This window comes from Crocodylus porosus, unplaced genomic scaffold (assembly GCF_001723895.1).
Source record: "Crocodylus porosus isolate Cpor-Errol unplaced genomic scaffold, CroPor_comp1, whole genome shotgun sequence".
Taxonomy (NCBI): domain Eukaryota; kingdom Metazoa; phylum Chordata; order Crocodylia; family Crocodylidae; genus Crocodylus; species Crocodylus porosus.
In genome coordinates, this window is record NW_017728909.1 from 29,994,177 (window position 1) to 30,013,500 (window position 19,324).

The following is a 19,324-nucleotide window of genomic DNA, read 5'->3' on the forward strand; positions in this document are numbered from 1 at the left end:
TCAGTTCACCCTATCACAGTATTTAATAAATCACAGCAGAAGTAATGCATGGAATATAGAGTTGCTGGAAGATTTTACCTATGAACACAAGATATAAAAAGAGACAGGATGGATTTAATGGATAGGTGAATTGGGAGAGAGGAGCACCAAAGAACTTCTTAAAGAGGATCAGGGCTCCGAGTGGTGTACTGACCTTTAAAAGGTTGTGAGTTCAAAGTTGCAGATGGGCCTGGCCTTCTCAAGGTGGCAGAGAAACCCTTGTGGGCTCCAAAATATTTATTCGCCAAGGGCAAGTCATGCCTGACCAACCTGCTTGCCATCTATGTTGAGATGCTGGGGGAGCAGTGGATGAGATATGCCTTGAGTTTACCAAGGCTTTTCATATGCTTTCCCACAACATCCTTGCAAGCAAGCTAAGGAAATCTAGTTGGAAGAATGGATTGTAAGGTGGATAGAAAACTAACTGTATCGTCCGTCTCAAAGAGTAGTAAACAATGTCTCAGTGTCTACTTGGCAAACGGTATCAAGTGCAGTGCCCCAGAGATTGGTCCTGGGTCCAGTTTTGTTCAATATCCTCATCAAAGATCTAAAGATGGGATAGAGTGCACTCTCAGCAAGTTTGCGCATGACACTGATCTAGGGCAAGTAGTAGATACGTTGAAGGGTAGGGCTAGGATTCAGAGAGACCATGACAAATTGGAGGATTGGACCAAAATAAATCTCATGTGGTTCAGTAAGGAGAAGTGCAAAGTCCTGCACTTAGGACAGAACAATTCCATGCAGTGGTGTAGGGTAGGGACTGACTGGCTAAGCACTCCCCCTTCCCTTTCCTCCCCCCAGCCCCTCTACCCCCAACAGGAGTCCAGTCCTGGAAGAGTCCTCAGAATATGCCTAAATTGACTAATTCCTGCCCCTGCCCTTGCCCCTTAGCCCACTGCACAAAAGCCTCCATTTGTGCATCTAAGTCTTTCTTCATTCTTCACCACCCTGTTCAGCATTTTACTCTTGGCTACCTCAGGGAGATGCCAGATCCATGTTGTATTAGACAGTTACTGCATATAAGCCAGATCCTCCTATTTCTGTCCCTAAGCTTTAAGGTCATATTTCCTCTTGCTCTGCCTTATGAGTCTTTTGTCCTTGGTTGACTGCTGGCCCATCTTCAAGAGTTGTCTTGCACTGTTCCCTAGCCTTCTGGCCAGAACACTCTTCAAAGAGGAAGATGTGAGTTTGAATCCCCTCAGGCTAAGAAAAGCCAAAACAAGTCTTCCACTTCCTCGGTGCATACTCCAATACTGTATTTTGTATCTTGCTGATCAAGACCAATTTGGATCATTCCACTAAATTCCATTTCGGTCCTTTTTACATGTCTACAGAACTAATCTGGATGTGGCCCCAATTTGCACTTTGGCTTTCAGATTCCTATATTCTTACAGTTATTGAGGCAAATTGAAGCCATTGTGATCATCTAATCTGAATTTTTCATTTGTAACTGGACAAACAATTAAATAAGGTAAAGAGCATCATTCAGTAACTTTTTCTTGAGTAACAGCATATTTCAAAATATACTTAATCTCTGATAGGCATGTCAAGAAATGACAAATACCTCCCTTCTATTGGTACATAAATTGTTCTAATGGTTTATAACTCACATTGCTAAAACTTTAACTTCTCCTATGCATTTGTCTTGCTTCAGATCCTCTCATTAAAGAGTCATTGCTATCAGAAATCTCTGCTGCATGTAGGTATTTGTAAAACATATTTAAGTCCCCTCATTTAAGTCCACCATTTTTGATAAGATACATAGAGTTTCTGAAATCCCTCGTAGTGAGGCAGGTTTTCCAGATGTCCCATCATTTACGTAGCCCTTTTCCCCCATAAATCTTCTGTAATTTGTCAGCCTCATATTTTTTTAATTGTGAACACCAGAAATGGACATCCTATTTCAGTAATAATCTTCCTAATTCTATATCCACCGCCTCACACATACTTACTGATTCTCTCCTAATCTAAGGATCACATGTGCACACGTTGATGTGTCAACAGAAGTTTCAGGTAGCAATGTTTTGGACTTCCTGCCATCCACAATTCATTGCACTTTGTAAACACTGGTTATTTATCTCAAAACATCATCCAGTGTGAAATGGATAATTATTGACTTCATCTGGGACATAGCATGGACTTCCCAAGAAGCTGCCAAACTGAAGTTTGGGAATATGTTGAACCCTGTCTTATATGGTGAAAGGAACATTACCACCTAGTAAATAATTTGAGCTAGATTCTGCCTCATTTACATTTTGTGCAACTCCATTGCAATGGAAATCAACCTTGAAGTTACCCTACGTGCAGTGTTTGGTTCTGTGTTACATAGCTTATATGAGGTACCTTCTGAACCCCCTGTCCTGTAATATTTTTTGAATGGTGTTTATGCAGGGTGAAATGTAAATACAACCTTCAGACCAACTCCTGGGGCCAAGACAAACATCTATTGTTACACAGCTCTGTACTGCTAATAAGAAAACATTTCTGCTGTTATTGTAACAGAGGCAGAGATTATGAGCTCTGAAAGAACAGATATAACCTTGATTGAAGCATGTACTGCATGCCTTACCCCCCAAATGTTTCACTTTCCTATTTTATGAAAAGAAAAAACAATCTTAGTTAACATTTATGTTAGATTTTCCTTGAAAGGAAAAGCAAAACAAAACAAAAGGTGGATGCCTTCTTTAAACAGAAGCCAATTTGTCCATATTTCAATGAGTATGTGTAAATAACTGCCACTGTCCTTGAAATGCATCCTTGTTGGTGCCAGTGGCCTGATGGAACATCAGAGTATGCAGAGCCACAGCTTCTACATGCAGTCTAAAATGCTGAGCTTCTCAACGTTTTCTATGTTGCAAGCCTAAACAAAAAGAAAAGTTATTTTGGGAAACTTCTTCCACAGATTATACTAGTAAAGAGAGGGCCTTGATAAATGACTTTGTGATGGTTTTTGCCCCTTACAATGCCAGCTTGGGTGGAAGAGCTGTATAAGGGCACATAGTTTTTCAGCCCTTCTGAAAAGTGATCATTCCACAGTTGGTTTGCTTCCGAGTATCACTTACCTTGGCTATTAAAAATTTTTCCCCAGGCTTTGTGAGTTGTGTTGTCCCACAGGACATTGCTGGCTTGTCAGTTTTGATGTGCATTCTTGAATGCAGTTCAGTCCTGATTTATTCATGTTTTTGAAGATTAGGAGGATCAAGGCTTGGACTGACTTTTTGGAAGTAGATTAGCTCCAAAACCTAACTAAGGGAGAGATACAGGACAGACTTGGTGTTCTTGTCATACCGGTGCCATGCACAAACTAGACTCTTTCCATTGTCCTGCTTAAGCGATGGTGCATTGTGCTGAAATCCAGAACCTAGCAGGTGTGGATCTGGGGTTACGCTAATTAATCCATCGCAGGGGCTGTGCACATGAGTTTCTGTTACTCAGTAAATCCTGACTCCATCTCTAAAGAAACACCTTTAACCCCAACTCTTCCTTGCTTTTGCTTGTTTGGGGTGTGTGATGGGACCACTCTATTTCTTATTATTATTATGCCAGTCCCATGGCTTGAGGAGTAAGTGTGTTAAGTGTTTTGGCTCCAGGCTTAGGGAAGGGTTGAGGACCAGTGAATGTATTTGTTTTCTCTACTTATAAATTGAACATTTTCTATCCAAGGATGTAGCATGTCTAGGGACCAAGGCAGACAGATCTCAGTTAGAATAGTTTCCACTTCATGACTGAATAAAGCAGGAAAGGTAGATATGACCATCTTGCAGTGTTGTACCAAAGAACCCTATGTTGTAGCTTTTTTGCCACAGAGAGATCAGCTCTGTTTTTCTGACTCTAATTTGAGTTATGTACAGGCTTTAATTTCTGTGGTAAGAATTCTTACCAGTAGAAAATCAGGCTGGGATCTGGAGCTTACAGATGTCCCAGCCCCCTGGCTAGAGATTTCCAGCCAAGTAGCACTAGGGCTTTCTAGGCAGGTGGCACTAGCCTTGCTGCTCCTAGGCACCCACTTAAGGGAGCCCATTACTTGACAGCCTGTCTTCACTCATGCCTGGGAAGGGGGCAGGCTGTAAATAGGGACCCCCAGATTTTTAAATCCCTTCATGTGCTACCCAGATGAGCTGCACACAGGGTGATTTAAAGCTGGAGGTGTGAGGAAGTGGAGCCAGGGACAGCTTCCTCAGCCCTCTGTCCCAGGTTCCCAGCTTTTAAGCTGCCATGTGTGCTGCCTAGCTGAGTAGCCCTCAGGGCCATTTAAAGCCCTCAAGGCCATGAAGCAGAATGGGAAAAGCTTCTCTGACCCAGTTTCTGGCCGTAAGACATTGCACTCGCTAGTCCTGCTGCGCAGCTGGGCAGGGGAGGGGAACCATCACCTGCAGCAGGGATCCTCCTAGCAGAACTGGGGGCGAGGTGTAGGGGTGGGGACTGCCCAAGTGGCTGCAGCACAGACCGAGCCCCGGCAGCTTTGCAGCTGCAGCAAGGCTGTCTCCTGACACCCACACGCCTCCTGTTTCACCAGAAGGGTCCCCACTGCAGGAGTCCTTACAGGGTGGCACACACAAAGCAGTGGATTGGAAAAATTGTCTTTTAATGGCTATGATTAGGATATGATTGTGTTTGTCAAGACTAGAGAAAAGAGTATTGCAGTAACTTAACTGCGAGAGGATGAGACCCTCTGTGAGAGTGCTGGCTACATAAATGGATAGGAAAGCTCAGATGTGAGAGCAGAAAGAAAGTGTGAGATATGGTTAGAGCATGAATATGAGCATCCGAGTCTCTGATCCCCAGTTTATTGGGTAGAGTGACAGGAAGTGGAAATGGTTGTTTTGGTCTCCCCCAAAGCAGTGGAGGGGAAAATGAGGAAGATCTTGTGAAGGACATATATTGAAGGCATTATTAGAGAGGAAAGAAGAAGATGGAGTCACAGAGGCCAAAGGAATTTGGGAAAGCCAGAGGAGGATGAGAGGTTAAGGAGAGGAGTATGGGAAGGCTTGAGAACAGACGCTAGGGAGATCAGGAGATGGGTTGAGAGGGAGCTAGAGGAGGAAAACAAGAAACTTCTGCCTCGGTAACAGAGAAGAAGAGGGAGGAGGCAGACTAAGGCTGAAAGCTGAGTGGATGTCAACATGGACAAACCTTGCTGGAGCCGATTTATTCCTGGGACTCTAAAAATAATTCTGAAGAATGCTTTTTTTTTTCCTTTTCTTTTTAACTTTTCCTTTCAGGATGACCAGGTGTTTTAACAAAATACTTGTGAAGCAATCCTCTGAAAGCCTCTACAGAATCTCACAGGGGAAGATGAGCCATGCTCATCCTGAAGTACTCTGATACAAATTTGTGAGGCACAGTGTGTTGCCCTTTCTTGCATAGCTTTATGAGAGAGTTGTTGTTCAAATGGAAAACGAAGTCGGTTCCTTATCCCTTCCGCTCCATGAATACAATCCACCTAGGTCATGGGGCTTAGCATAAGCTCAGAAAGCACATTTTTGTGGAAGACTCTTACTATAAGACCAGCAGCACTGTATGAATAAGAAAAGGAGCTTTTAGTTATGATGTGATGTGCTATAGGTTTCCTTCTTTTATGACAGGCTATAGGTCTCATCTGTCCTTCCTTAAGAGAATACATGCAATTTTAATGCTTTTCCTTAAGTCTTGCACACAACTTCCTTCCACACCATGCCACTGCTACCTTCCTTTTGGATTGCTGCCAGGAAGTTCTCAAGGAAAACTGTGCTGGCCTCAGCTCTGCCTTCTCTTTGTCGTCTCTCTCAGGCCTCTTTTGTGCGTCTCAAGAGCATCCACTTGCATCTTGATTTTTTTTCCCCCTGTTCTGAGATTCAGTGTAAATAGTTACCTTTATATAACATCCTTCCGCACTGCAGTCTTGTTAACAGCTTATTGCCTCCCTTTCCACCTGAAGAATAGCTTCCTTTGATTAATTTTGCAACTGTATCCCTGAGGTACCTAAAAATAGACTTTGTTGCAGCTCCACTTCTTCTGAGACAAGTGGTATTTGTGTGTTGCAGCATCAGAATATAGCATTTCTTGGGCCTTTGCAGAAGTCTGAACAAAAAAGTAGGCAAGAATCCAGAACTACATTACTCTAACCAGGATTGAGATCAACTCTTCAGTCATGCTCTAATTTAAGGCCTATTCAGGACCCGTTGACATTAATAAAAAGAGACCCCATCAACCCTAGCTGGAATGGATTAAGCCTCAAGCATGTTTTTTCCAAAATGGCTTATTTTCTCTTGTTTATATCATTCCACTATGTTAAAATAAACCTTACGTGGGGGATCAAGGAGAAATTAAGTCACATCTCCCTCTAATGGAAGATGTCACTTTTCTTAGATTCAGTTCAGCTAGGCACAGCAAGGGCCACTGTGGTCCGCTAGTTTGAGCTGTGTTATTTTTGAGTTCGCAGAATTTTGCCAAACTCATCCTGCATGAATCCGAAGGCTCTGGTTGAGTTACACAACATCTTTAGCAAGACATCTTGTGTTAATAAAAAGACTTTTGAGGATGGAGATGATGTTTCAAAGATCCAAGGACCTGAAGAATTTTAAATTGTTGGGTCTCCTCATGTATCTGAAGTTAGGCATGTGTTTAAACACCTTGTTTAACTGGTACCCTTGATCCTTAGAAGAAGAAACCTTTCAAAGAAAAAATAGGTTGTGAAATGTAAGTCCTATGCATGGAGTCCTAGTTTTGGAGTCTCCATCTCCAAAAACAGAAGGTTAGATCCTTCCCTTTGCTTTTTGCTGGACATCTTTTTGCATAGCCTGTACCTGAGCCCTCTGCTAAAATACTGTTTATATCACTGGGGTTTTGTGCAGGTATTCCGTACAGAATACATGACATAAATAGGCAGCATGTCAGAAATTTGGATTTAGCCCAAAATCAGTCTAAAAAGGTTCTGAAATTTTCTGTATTCTCTATGTAGCGAATCCTCTATATATTTTTAAAGTCCCAAAGTAAATAAAATTTGGATAGAGATATCATTATGCATTATATCAAAAAAGCATTTTATGAAGAATCAAAAGCACTTCATTTCAGTGTGATTATTATTTGTATTTCTGAAGTACTGAGATCTCTCCTTATGAACCAGAAGCTCATCATGCTATGCGCAGTATGAACACAGAATAAAAAATGGCCTCTCTCTCCAGAAGATGTGTTGATAGTGGCTCTGTTTATAGGATCTGGTGTAAATGTAGAAATTGCTGCACTAAATCAGATTGGTGGCCCTTCAGGTCTAGGATCCTGTCACAAGCAGTGACCAATACTAAAGACTATCAGAGAAGATGCAAACAGCCGTACAGTGACCAAAGTATTTGTATTCCTTTTGTAACCTCTTTGGAACTGTTTGAATATTTTTGTGCATACGCACACACATGGTGTTTTTGTTTGTTTAAAATTTTGTTTAACAAAACTATTTGAAAAAGGAAGCCGCTATCAGATCAGCTTAAATAAATACTGTAATCTCATCTGAATAGCAAAAAAAAAACACCTGTATGTTGCTTAAGGAGCACACAGCCAAAAGTGTGTCTAGATTTGTAGATTTTCAAAGTGTCCTTTTAAAGGTAATAATTTAGTACAGTGTAAGTAATATATCTCTTGGACAATGGCAAACTGTAACCCTAGGGACAGTATAGTGGTTTTACCTGACTGGCAAGAGTTTAGCTTCACTTCCTTTTACATCAAGGTAATTAGAGAAGCCAAGTGTTGCAATCCCTTTGTCTAGCATCTGGTCCACTGTAACAGTTAGAATAAGCAAAGGTTCTTTTAAAAGGTAATCTTTTCCAAACAGTTGATTCATTCAGCTCAATGTTCTCCCTGTGGGGGAAAGGTATTTCTTAAAAAAAAAAACCCTCTGAAGTGCAACTTTACCATCCACTTATCATTTGCACAGCGTGTTCTCCTTTCTGGTTGCAACTGGTTAAAAGAACTAAATATAAACATAACTCTGTGTGTGTGTACACTTGCATGTGCATGCATGCACTGTTTGCTTTAACCCTGCGGTTCCTAAACTGTGAGTCACAACCCCAAATAGAGTGGCAACATCAGCAGATGGGGTCACAATAAACATGCCTCCTGAGATTTCTGCTCCCACAGTAGGGTGTGAGGCTGCAGCTGGGCCAAACCAGCTCTGGGCAGGAGCCGCCTCTACGACCCAGCAGTTGGGACCCATTGTGGGACAGAGTGCTGCACTAGGGCTGTGCAAAGCTTCGATCCCTGATTTGATTCAGCTTGACTTGGTTGCTGAATCTTCAAATCCAAATTGAATCAGGAGACCATTTAATCTCACTGAATCAAATCAGAACCCTCCAAGTTGATTTGGAGAGATTCGAAAAGATTCGGCAATAGACGCAGCTTTAAATGTTTTTTCTACATACCTCATAGTACCAGGCAGCTTGTGAATGCTGCAATGGTGGGGCAGATGGAGCGTCCCACAGAAGCATGGGGGGCTCCCCAGTACGCTCAGCAGCATACCTGAGAGTGGACCAGAAGCACTTCCGTGTCCTCCAGGGAGCGTACCAGGGCCCTCTCCCCACACACACAGAGCCCGGCTTGGCAAATGGTGCCTCTTGGGTCTGGAGGGTCACCCAGGGTCCCCCCACAGCCAATTGCCAACCCAGAGGGGGGGACCCCCTGCATGCTCGGCAGCGGACCTGGAAGCAGACTGGAAGTGCTTCCAGTCCGCTTCCAGGTTCACCGCCAAGCATGCAGGGGGGCTCCCCCATGCTCCATCCGCTCCAGCATTGCAGCATTCACAAGCTACCTGGTACCTTGAGGTAAGTAGAAAAAACATTTAAAGCTGTGTCTATGTCCAAATCGCTGATTCTTCGAATCAGCATTGAATCTTCAGATTTGGATTCAGCTAAATTAAATCGGGGACTGTTATCCGAATCAATGAATAGAATCACTGTCCCCGATTCAAGCCAAATCAAATATGAGCCATTTCACACACACCTGTGCTGCACCACCATGGCTGCCAGGGTGAAGCCCGGCAGTGGCAGCAATGCAGAAGTTGTGCCCATGCTGCTGCCGGGTGACCAGGAGGTGCCTCAGCTTGGTAGCCGTGGTGGCACAGTGCAGCACGGCATGGTGCTCCCCTCCTCCTATGCCAGGTCTTGCCCATTGGGCTCTGGAGCCCCTGTGAGGGATGCAGCAAGACGGGGAGCCCCAAACCTCCAGTGAGCAGCCCACATCCTCCCCCTCCCCCGCAACATGGGCTCCAATCCAGCAGTGGTGCTTGCGTGGGGGAGGAGAGGGAGCTGGACTCTGTACTTCACTCCACCCACAGGTGGCAGCTGGGGCTTGGGCTAGACAAAGCCTTGGCTGGGATGATGTAATTGGGGATGGTCAGCTTTGAGCAGGGGGCTCGAATAGATGACTTCCTGAGGTCCCTTCCAACCCTCATTGTCTATGATTCTATGCACTGCATATGGTGCCTGCCCCTGCCAGTCACACATGCCACATGCAGTGTCTGGTCCAAAACCTGCACTGCATATGGCACTCCTTACTCCACACCCTTCTCCCAGCTCCAGAGCAGGCACTGCATTCAGCATGGTTCTTGGACTGGCTGGAGTGGGTGCTGAGTACAGCATAGTCCCAGCCTGGCAGAAGTGAGCAGGGAGGGGGCACAGAAGGTGCATGGGCCTGACCTGGCCCAGGGGGCCAGCCACATGCCATTCGTCTGGCCTGTTGACCAACCCCACAGCACTCATCTAGCCCACAGGGCCAGATGGGTGTGATACCCCTGGTGAGTGGGATAGAAAAAAGCCTTGTAGGACTAGAGATGAAAACTACAGTGACAGAGATGCTGTTGAACATCATAAATCCCTAGGTCCCAAGAAAATAGTTTAGTAAGGAATGAAAAGCAGTGCATAAAATTCTGATCTGAATGACTAAACATTTTCTCTGGAAAAGCAAGAAAATATTTGAATTGTGGTGCTATCTTCAGCCTAGTATAACTGTCTAAGTTTAGACCTATACAGATTGAACCAAGCGGCATGAATACTATGCTTTCCTGAAGGAAGGCCACTCTATAAAAGGTCTCCACTGTAAACTGCAACATTGCCTATAACAGATATTGTTATAAATAGGGCTGAAACTAAGTTCACATTTTGATCCAAATTCAACACTTCTGTAATTATTCCCAAATTACCAGTAGAGATTCATTTGAATTGGATGGGCAGTGCTAATATTCTTTATAGGCTGTGGTCTAAACTTCCTGGCAGTTGTATATTGTAGGCCTCCGAAGCCCAGTTCCTGCAGATTATTTGCTTTAGTATTAAAAGCCCATTCTAGAAAAGTGAAAATGCATTTATATTGGTTTAGTAATGTTTATTACACACAGCATCCACTTACTCTAACAGTTTCATGGGTCCTACCTGGTATTTTTATTGATATATATGTGTACATCTATGAAGAAAAGAGTTTTGTTTTGCTTAAGCAGATTATGTTGAACACCAGTACTTTCCTTCCAAGGTGTTTGTTTCAGGTACAGCACCTACAGATAAACTGCTTCTTCTCTCTGATCTACCTCAGATGCTCTTCAGAAGTTCATGGCTATTCTAGTGTATATTTTCCTTCTTTTTTTTGTGTATGAAGAATATCTCCATAATCCATACTATTTCTAAAACCAGAGTGCATTTTACATGTACCCAGTTGCACCTTAGTTTAAATGTGAGAGATTACCTTAAATTGTATTTTTTAATAAGCAAGATAGGCTGATAAAGTAGGGATCATTTATACTCATATAACACTTGGTTCTGGCATTTGTCTTTCTAGCTTCTGTTGTGTTGCCTTCCTCAAGAGGTATTCCTATAATAAAAATTTAGTATACTTAGTGACCTAAGTGGGAGTGAAATTGTGCTTGAAAACCTGTCTGTCAAAATCCATCCAAATCAAACAGCTAGTCCAATAAAAGATATCATTTACACAAATTCTTGCTTCTCACAATGTAGTATACAATGGTCTATGAATAACTTCTCTTCTTTTATAACACAGTACCAGGGAATCCACAAACATCTACTATTAATTCTCTGTATTCCTCACTTTCTGTTCTGAGTAGTGCTTCCCAGGTAAGTTAAGTCCTAAAAGTCGTCTGCTCGTTAAAACACAGACGTCTACATAGGGGTTTCTAGATTCAATTTCTGGCTCCGTCACTGGCTTGCACTGTAGCTTTTGAAAACTATTTTATCTTCATAAAATGGGAATCGTATACCTTTCTCTGCAAGAAGACAAAACACTTGGCTCCACAAGGGATGGGACTGTATCATTAAGGCTAGGGACATACATTACACATAAACCAGTTTAAATGATCAAAAACTGATTTAAACCTGTAACAGAACAGATGTTCAGTACATATAAACCAGTTTGAGAAAAACTGATTTCGGCCAGAAATAAATCTGGTTGAATGTACTATCAGACTTAACTGATTTGGGTCAAACCAGTTTATGCAATGTCTGTCCCAGACACCTTGCTGGTTTAAGATAAATCAGAGTCTCCCAGCATCCTGGCATGCTCTCTGTGCTGGGTGGGGCTCTCAGCTTCACAGCAGGTCTGGCCCCTTCCCTTTGTTCCCTGGTTGCAGCGCCAGCAGGGACTGCAGGCTGCTCCCCACTTCCCCCTCACCACTCCCTGCTAAGTAGAAATACCCCACTCCAGTCTGCCTTGCTGAGAGGTATCTGTGTATTAGCTAGCAGACCACATGCTGGATACTGGTGACAAAGCCAGAATCAAAAGGTAGCTGGTAATGTCCCTCTGTTGTTTTCTTAATGGGGTGATAAACTCTGAGTTAGAAATGATAAACACTGTTATCAGTTCCCTGCCGGGCTAATCAGTGTCTTGCCCTGCTATGCCTCCCCTCAGCTCAGCTCTATGCACTGCACCCTCCCCCCTTGCCTCAGAGTGCTAGCAGGGGGCTGGCAACCCTCCCGCCCCTTGACAAGCAAGTGGGGAGAAGCCTGAGATGGTGCAGGCAGACCTCTCTAATCAGAGGGCCACATCCCCCTAAACTCTGCAGTGTGCAAGGGGAGGGAGGGTTGCTCTAGCACCCTCTGGGTTCTAGCCTGAGCCACTGCAGGCATGTGCCTGCATTTCTGGAACGTTGTTCAGTTACAAACCAGTTCAGCCTAGCCAGGTTAGACTAACCTGCAAAGATTGAATCAATTCAGGCTTAGGCTTTTTGAATGCCTGTCCCTAGCCTAAAAAAGCATATTGGATCTAATTCTACTACCAGTGTTGAATTATGAAAGGGAAGCTCTGACACTTACAGGTGATGGTATTGAAAGTCGTCTCTCAGTGTCTTTCTCTAAATTGGCAACAATGAATATTTTGCTTTTTTGGCTTAGGGAGGATGGGACAAATTGGCCTGCTTGGGTGCTTTCTCCAAATTGGCCTGTTTGGGTGCTGTCAGGAAAGAATATGATAACTAGATTTCCCAGGAGGCTGAGAGCTGTTGACTGTTGGAAGATAATTCAAATTAAGACAGAGAGTGAATTTAAAGTACAGTATCTATTGAATAAATCCATGTAAGAATAAACCTTTAATATGTTAACCATGGTAACACTCTGGATTCTGTTCTTAAGAAGCCAATTAACTTGTTGAGTCCTTCTGTTTAATTGATCTATTCTTATAAATTTATTATGCATACTGGGAGCTGTTGAGTTGAATGTTGCACACTGGGGAGTGGCATATTTTATAAACTGAAATTAACATATTTAAAACAACAAACATATTTTACTTCATGCATGCCTCTCATTTATTCTGAATGGAGCACATACTCCCCTCCATTTTTTAAAAAACCAAACAAACACAGTTACTAATTTGGGTTCAAAATACTGAAAATTACCCTTAGACATGGAAAAAGGAAAACCAAAAACTTGCGGTCCAGGTGGAAGCTAAGGAGGGCAGAGCCTTAACTAGCTTTTGACATTGTCCATAGTTCTGTTGAACATGTTGGAAGAAGCATGGCAAATTTCTGTCAGAAAGTGTCAGAAGCTGTAAGAGGTGTTCTGAGACATTCCGATTTTCATAGATTTCATAGGCATTAGGGCTGGAAGGGACCTCGGAAGATCACTGAGTCCAGCCCACTGCCCCAGAGACAGGAAGTCAGCTAGGGACAAAGGATCCCAGCAAAATAAGTGTCCAAACATTTCGTAAAAGAGTCCAGAGTAGGTGTTTGCACCACCTCTGGGGGGAGTCTATTCCAGGCCCTGGGGACTCAGACAGTAAAGAACTTTTTCCTTATGTCCAGCTTACAATGGTCTTTGAGGAGTTTGTGACCATTGGACCTTGTCATCCCTTGGGGTACTCTGGTGAACAGGCATTCTCCCAGATCCTGATGCACACCCCTGATGTACTTATAGGCTGCCACCAGGTCACCCCTGAGCCTGCAGTTTTTCAGGCAGAAGAGTCCCATGGCTCTCAGTGTCTCTTCATAAAGCCTATTCTTTTGCCCTCTGATCAGGTACATAGCTCTCCTCTGGACTCTCTCAAGCTTCTCCACATCCTTCTTGAATTGTGGAGCCCAAAATTGGATGCAGTACTCCAGCTGCAGCCTCACCAAAACTAAGTACAGCAGGAGGATGACATTCTGGGATTTACTTGAGAAAGATCTATGGATGCAAACCAGAGTTTTTTGTTTGCTTTACCAGTTGAAACATTGCATTGGTGGCTCATGTTGATGGTGGCTCATTGCACTAGTGGCTCATTTTAATGGCATCTCCTGTCAAAGCTTATCAAACTACTTCAGTACAAGATCAGCACCTGTCCCTCACTCTTAAATGCAGATTTGCTGAAGTGTGTATTGATAATATGGTGAGCCTGCATAAACAGGAGCTGCTCTGGGTGTTACATCTACAGAATAAAATGCAGGCGAGTGAGATTTAAGTTTATAATCTATTGTTTTGTAGGTTGAAAGTAGAAATTAAAGAATTAGAACATGGTTGTCTTCTTCTAAAGGTATATTTTTAACCCATGAGGTAATGATGCATTTTGTGGATTGAAAATACTGGTCTGTCTACATTCTACTTAAAATACAGACCTACCAAGTCCTCCTACCTAACAAAACTTTCCAGCAATCTTAGAAACAGTTCAACACTAGAAAAAAAAAATCTTCACGTGAGGGTGTCCAGAGGGTGGAATAAACTCCCTCCAGAGATGGTGCAACCGCCTACCCTGGAAATCTTCAAGAGGAGACTGGATGGTCACCAGCTGGGGTCACCTGACTGCAGTTGTCTTTCTTGCCTAGTGCAGGGGGGGCTGGACCCAATGATCTTGCAAGGTCCCTTCCAGCCCCTTACAATCTATGAATCTATATATCCACCAATACTGATATGCAGGTTACATCCTGTATGTGTCCTAGTGTTGGTTTTTCATCCTTGGCAGAAAGGTATAAAGATTTCTACTAAATTTTGTGGATGAATTAGAATAGGGGTGGAACAAAAATCTTTTCTCTTTTAATTGTTCAATCAAAATCAGGTTCAGTGTATCATCATTACAGCTCTAAAGGGCAAAGATACTTGGACATTTAATCTGATCATCAGACTTGCAGAAGTGTCTGCTTTCTAAGAACTGGTTGCATAATGATTAGTTGGGCAGTTTACTGCTGAATTGCCAGCAAGTAATAGCTTTTCTACATGAATAGTCCCTTGTGAAAACAATGGGATTAATTCATTCAATAAGATACTGCATGATTAGTGCAGTTAGGTCCTCTATTGCTAGAAACTGAAAAGATCGCAGGCACTTTATCTATTATACAATAAGATATGTTCATAGCATTTTATTCATTCAGAAACATGAGCATGGAAATAGACTGTAACATTTCCTGAATACGCGAATATTCTAGAGTTTCTGGTAAGTGTTTATATGGGTTTAATGAAGGGGAAGTTTGATTATGTCTAACAAATCCCATACTTCTACTGAGCATCTGCTATGAAGTTAATAAAAATAGATTTTTTAGAGTAATTCTCTAAAACATAGTACAATAAACATGCAGCAGTGATCATTTCAGAAAATTGTATAGGAGAATCTCAATATCCCACACTTATTTTACCTGATTTAGCACATTTCCACAGAATGATTCCTGTATCTAACATACAGTAATGAAAATCTACAATAAATTTCATTATAATTGACTGATAATTATATGGCGGCCATAAATTCAAAACTTTATATAAAATATTTTTTGTACTTAATGCTAGTCTGTGCTGATATGTTTCTTATAATGCTGAGTTAACAGCTCTATGAATTCATACTATAGCTTCCAGCAATGGTTGAATATTACTACATAGTACAAGGTTGAAGTAGAGTATGGTGTTGCAGCTGTAAATTTAAAAGAGCAGCTCCTGTAGTGACAGCTCTTCCTGGAAAAGTATTTCTAATTTCAAGTTTCAAAATGCTTCTTGTCTGAAGGGTCACATAGTGTATGATATGGATTTCATGCTACATGTGTAGTATTGTGCTTATGTATCAATCTCAAAACCGCTATTCAGCTACCAAGTTATCTTAGAAGATGTTACAGGACTGCAAAATATATTCAATCTCAGGATATCCAAACATTTTAAAAACAATGATTTGAGCTTAAGGATGGAAGTTGGTTAGAATTATTAAATCTACCTGACAAATGGGGAGAAAAATAAGGCCCAGAGAGGTATTAAAAGACAAACTCTATATACTCCTGTATAGTCCTGACAAGATATAGCCTGCAAGCCAGATCTGGCCCACGGAGGGATTTTGTCTGGCCAGGCATTGTCCCACGGTGACATGTCCTGCCATCCCCTGGGCATGCAGCAGGGCTGGGGCAGCTCTGTGCTGGACTGCCTTTCTAGGGCTCCAGCCCCACAGTACTGGCAGGGACCTGTGCACAGCACCGACCTGCCCCGCACCTGCTGTAACTCGCCTGCTCATGGTGAATAGCTGCAGCAACAGCAGTGCTGGTGGGGCAGAAATGTGCTCAGTGTGGGGGAAAAGCAGCCTCTCCCTCTCAGTGCTGCACAGTGCTTCCTGCAACAGCTGCATGGAGGATGCAGTGGGCTGCCCTGCATTGTCACCACCACCTCCAGACTGCCCTGCAGGGCAGCAGGGGCAACACAGAGGAGCCTTAGGGCAGCTCAGCATGGGCTATGCACAGCTGGTGCAAGAAGTGTGAGGCCTGGATTTTAGGCACTCATCAGGCTGAGGTGATTCAAATCCATGTCGCCCACATCCGAAGTGGGAAAACGCCCTCGTCTCCAGACTAGAGCATGGGTAGGATAAGGACATCCTCTAAGCCTTCAATCAAAGCTGGGCAACTGGACAGTGCAAAGTGGTGGTGCCAGAAGAACAAGAAAGACCCTGTATTCCAGGATGAAGGCATGCCCTTGGGAGTGGGAGTCCTATGTTCCAGTCCCTGGTGCCAGGATTGTTCATGTATTTTGCATTAGTCATTGGTTAATACATATAAATACTTCTGCCAGCAGGGTTTACAGGGAAACCTAGAACCCAAGCTTGCTCCCTGCCAAGGGAATCTAGTCCTTAGCTTGTATATTCCTCAGGACAAAGACCTTATATTTTGTCTGTAAAACAGACAAAGCAAATGCACCTATAGTTACATATAAATAATATATAACTGCAATAATAAGAGGGCAAGGTTGACCTGTTTTTTTTTCCATTTTACTACTTAACAGGTAAATCTATTCCAGAGGTTTTACCCTTCTTGTTACATAGCATGTAGTCCTGTGAACGTCCTGTAGGTGGGGGTCATGACACTGATGCAACCAGGCTCAGCATCGTCTGGCAGCCAGTGTCCCTGTTAACTAGCTTTTCTATTTATAGCCACAGTTTTATGTGTTGAGAGCTTCAGAGCTCACCCATTTTGTCCTTCATGTCTGAAAACAAAGGTTGTGATACAGAGTTACTAATGTACTGATCTTTGACACATTAAATGTTGTTAATGTTCCATTTAGCATCTGTTATTGTTTGTTATGCTGATTGAGGTCAGCTAATAGATGTGCAGCAATTACAGCTCAGTGTCTCTGTTTGGGAAAGACTAACTGTTAGGACAACCTGAATTATCACTTGTTTGACATTTGGATTACATGTAGTTCTTCATACTATTACAGCCTTATTCAGTGATCCTAAGGGCTAGGGACAGACATTCAAAAAGCCTAAGCCTGAATTGATTCAATCTTTACAGGTTAGTTTAACCTGGCTAGGGTGAACCAGTTTTGTAACCATAAAGACATCTCCTCTGGACTGAAGAAATGTAGGCACATGCCTACAGGGGCTCAGGCTAGAAGCTGGTAAGTGCTAGAGCAGCCCTCGCTTCCCTTTGACAGTGCTGAGCTAAGGGCGTGAGGCATGGCCAGACCCTAGCAGGACACTCTAGAGAGGGGTTCTCCACCCCCCCCCAGCACCTCCTCACTGCTCCTGACCAGGGCCAGCAAGGAGTTGCACAGCATTTACTTACACAACAGGGAGTTGCACAGTGTTTATCAGCCCATCAAGAAAACAAAAGCCTCTCTCATTAGTTCAAGCTCTTCTTTTAGCTCCAAAAAGCCCTAAGTGGACACTGTCCTGTCTGCCTTTGTCCTATCTGCCTTACGCAAATATCTCTCAGCATTACCACATGCTGGTTACAGTCAATGCTGTGGGAAAGGGGAGGGTGGAACCCCTGCCTGAGCATGGATTGGGGGGGCGGGGAGGAGGAAGCCAGGCAGACTCTACTGTGCCTGCCATCTCTGCCAGAGCTCCAGACAGGGAGCAGAGGGGTGTGGCCAGCCCTGCTGTGGAGCAGACAGCCCTGCCCAGGGCTGCAAAGCATCTGGGATGCTGGGGGACTCTGGTTTAAGTTAAACCAGGAAGGGGTCTAGGATGGGCATTGCATAAACCGGTTTGACCCAAATCAGTTAAGTCTGATACTACATTCAGCCAGGTTTATCTCAACCCAGTTCAGCCATTTTCACGCTGGTGTATGTGCGCTAAATGTCTGTCCTGTTACAGGTTTAATCCTGTTTCTGATCACTTAAACCAGTTTATGTTTAATGTCTGTCCCTAGCCAAGGTGTCTGGTAGGTCAGTCTAACGGCTCACTAAGGGGCATTGTTATGTATGCAAAAAAGCATTGGACTAGGACTCAACAGACCTAGAATCTCTTCCTGGTTCTTCCACTGGCCTGTTGGGTGACCTTGGACATATCTCTTCCCTTCCCAGTGCCTCCATTTTCCTATCTGTAGGATGAAGATAAATGACACTGGCTTCCTTTGTAAGAGCTCTAAAATCTGTGGATAGGAGGACACTGTGTAGAAGTATTATATGGACGCTATAAATTTACTTCTAATAATAAAACTGTAGCTGTTGTTGGTTACTGTAGATCAGGGTCTAGATCTATGCCTTTTGCTGGTTGATTTCTTTTGATGGGAGCACTGGCATTGGCACTGAACTGAGATTTTCCATTTCAGATTAGACTGTCATGTTACCACCAGACACCCCTCCCATTTGTTATCCAAAATTACAGCTTTACTTATAAAATACCATAGTAATGATAGATGCTCACTTAGGAAAAATGAGCCACCTAAGTTTTTCTGTTGATTAAACCAATTATTAACAGTTTAGCTAAATCCAGAGATCACACATTACTGTCTAATTTGTTCCTGTCAGAATTCAAGGTGCTCTAATTAACTGCATCTACAAAAGCCAGATTCAGATCCAACTTGACTCTACAGCTACTCCCCCCCACAATCCTGCCTTCACTTTCTCTTTCAGATGATTGAATTCATTATTTGCTTACATTGCTTTGACAAATTCTCTGCTTATATCCTGGATTCTCACCCAGCTGGCTTCTGCCATTTTTTAAATTTCATTTTCATCAAGGTTTCTAATGACTTCTTGGCCAAATTTGAGGTCTATTATTGCATACTAGTCCTCTTGCAGCTCCAAATGATTTTTTACTTACTCATACTTTAGGTTTATACAGTTACCACCACAGTGGAGCCTCATTTTTGTAGAATCATAAGATTGGAACTGGGTTTGAGATAAACCTGGTTGAATGTAGTATCAGACTTAACTGATTTGGATCAAACCAGTTTATGCAATGTCTGTCCCAGACCCCTTCCTGGTTTTACTTAAACCAGAGTCCCCCAGCATCCCAGATGCTTTGCAGCCCTGGGCAGGGCTGTCTGCTCCACAGCAGGGCTGGCCACACCCCTCTGCTCCCTGTCTGGAGTTCCAGCAGAGATGGCAGGCACAGTAGAGTCTGCCTGGCTTCCTCGTGCCCCTCCTCCCCACCCCACTCACTGCTC

At 43.2% G+C, this 19,324-nt stretch overlaps 1 protein-coding gene and 1 long non-coding RNA gene across 2 annotated transcripts in view; one reads left to right on the forward strand and one right to left on the reverse strand.

Moving 5' to 3' along the window:
- Window positions 1-19,324, forward strand: part of GHR (growth hormone receptor) — a 176,812-nt gene that overhangs the window by 37,320 nt on the left and 120,168 nt on the right. The gene's annotated exons all lie outside the window — the stretch shown is intronic.
- LOC109307871 lies at window positions 336-19,074 on the reverse strand. Its single transcript, XR_002100385.1, has 3 exons — window positions 19,064-19,074; window positions 9,265-9,269; window positions 336-423 (listed from the first exon to the last, which is right to left on the reverse strand). It is a non-coding gene; the product is annotated as an uncharacterized LOC109307871 (long non-coding RNA).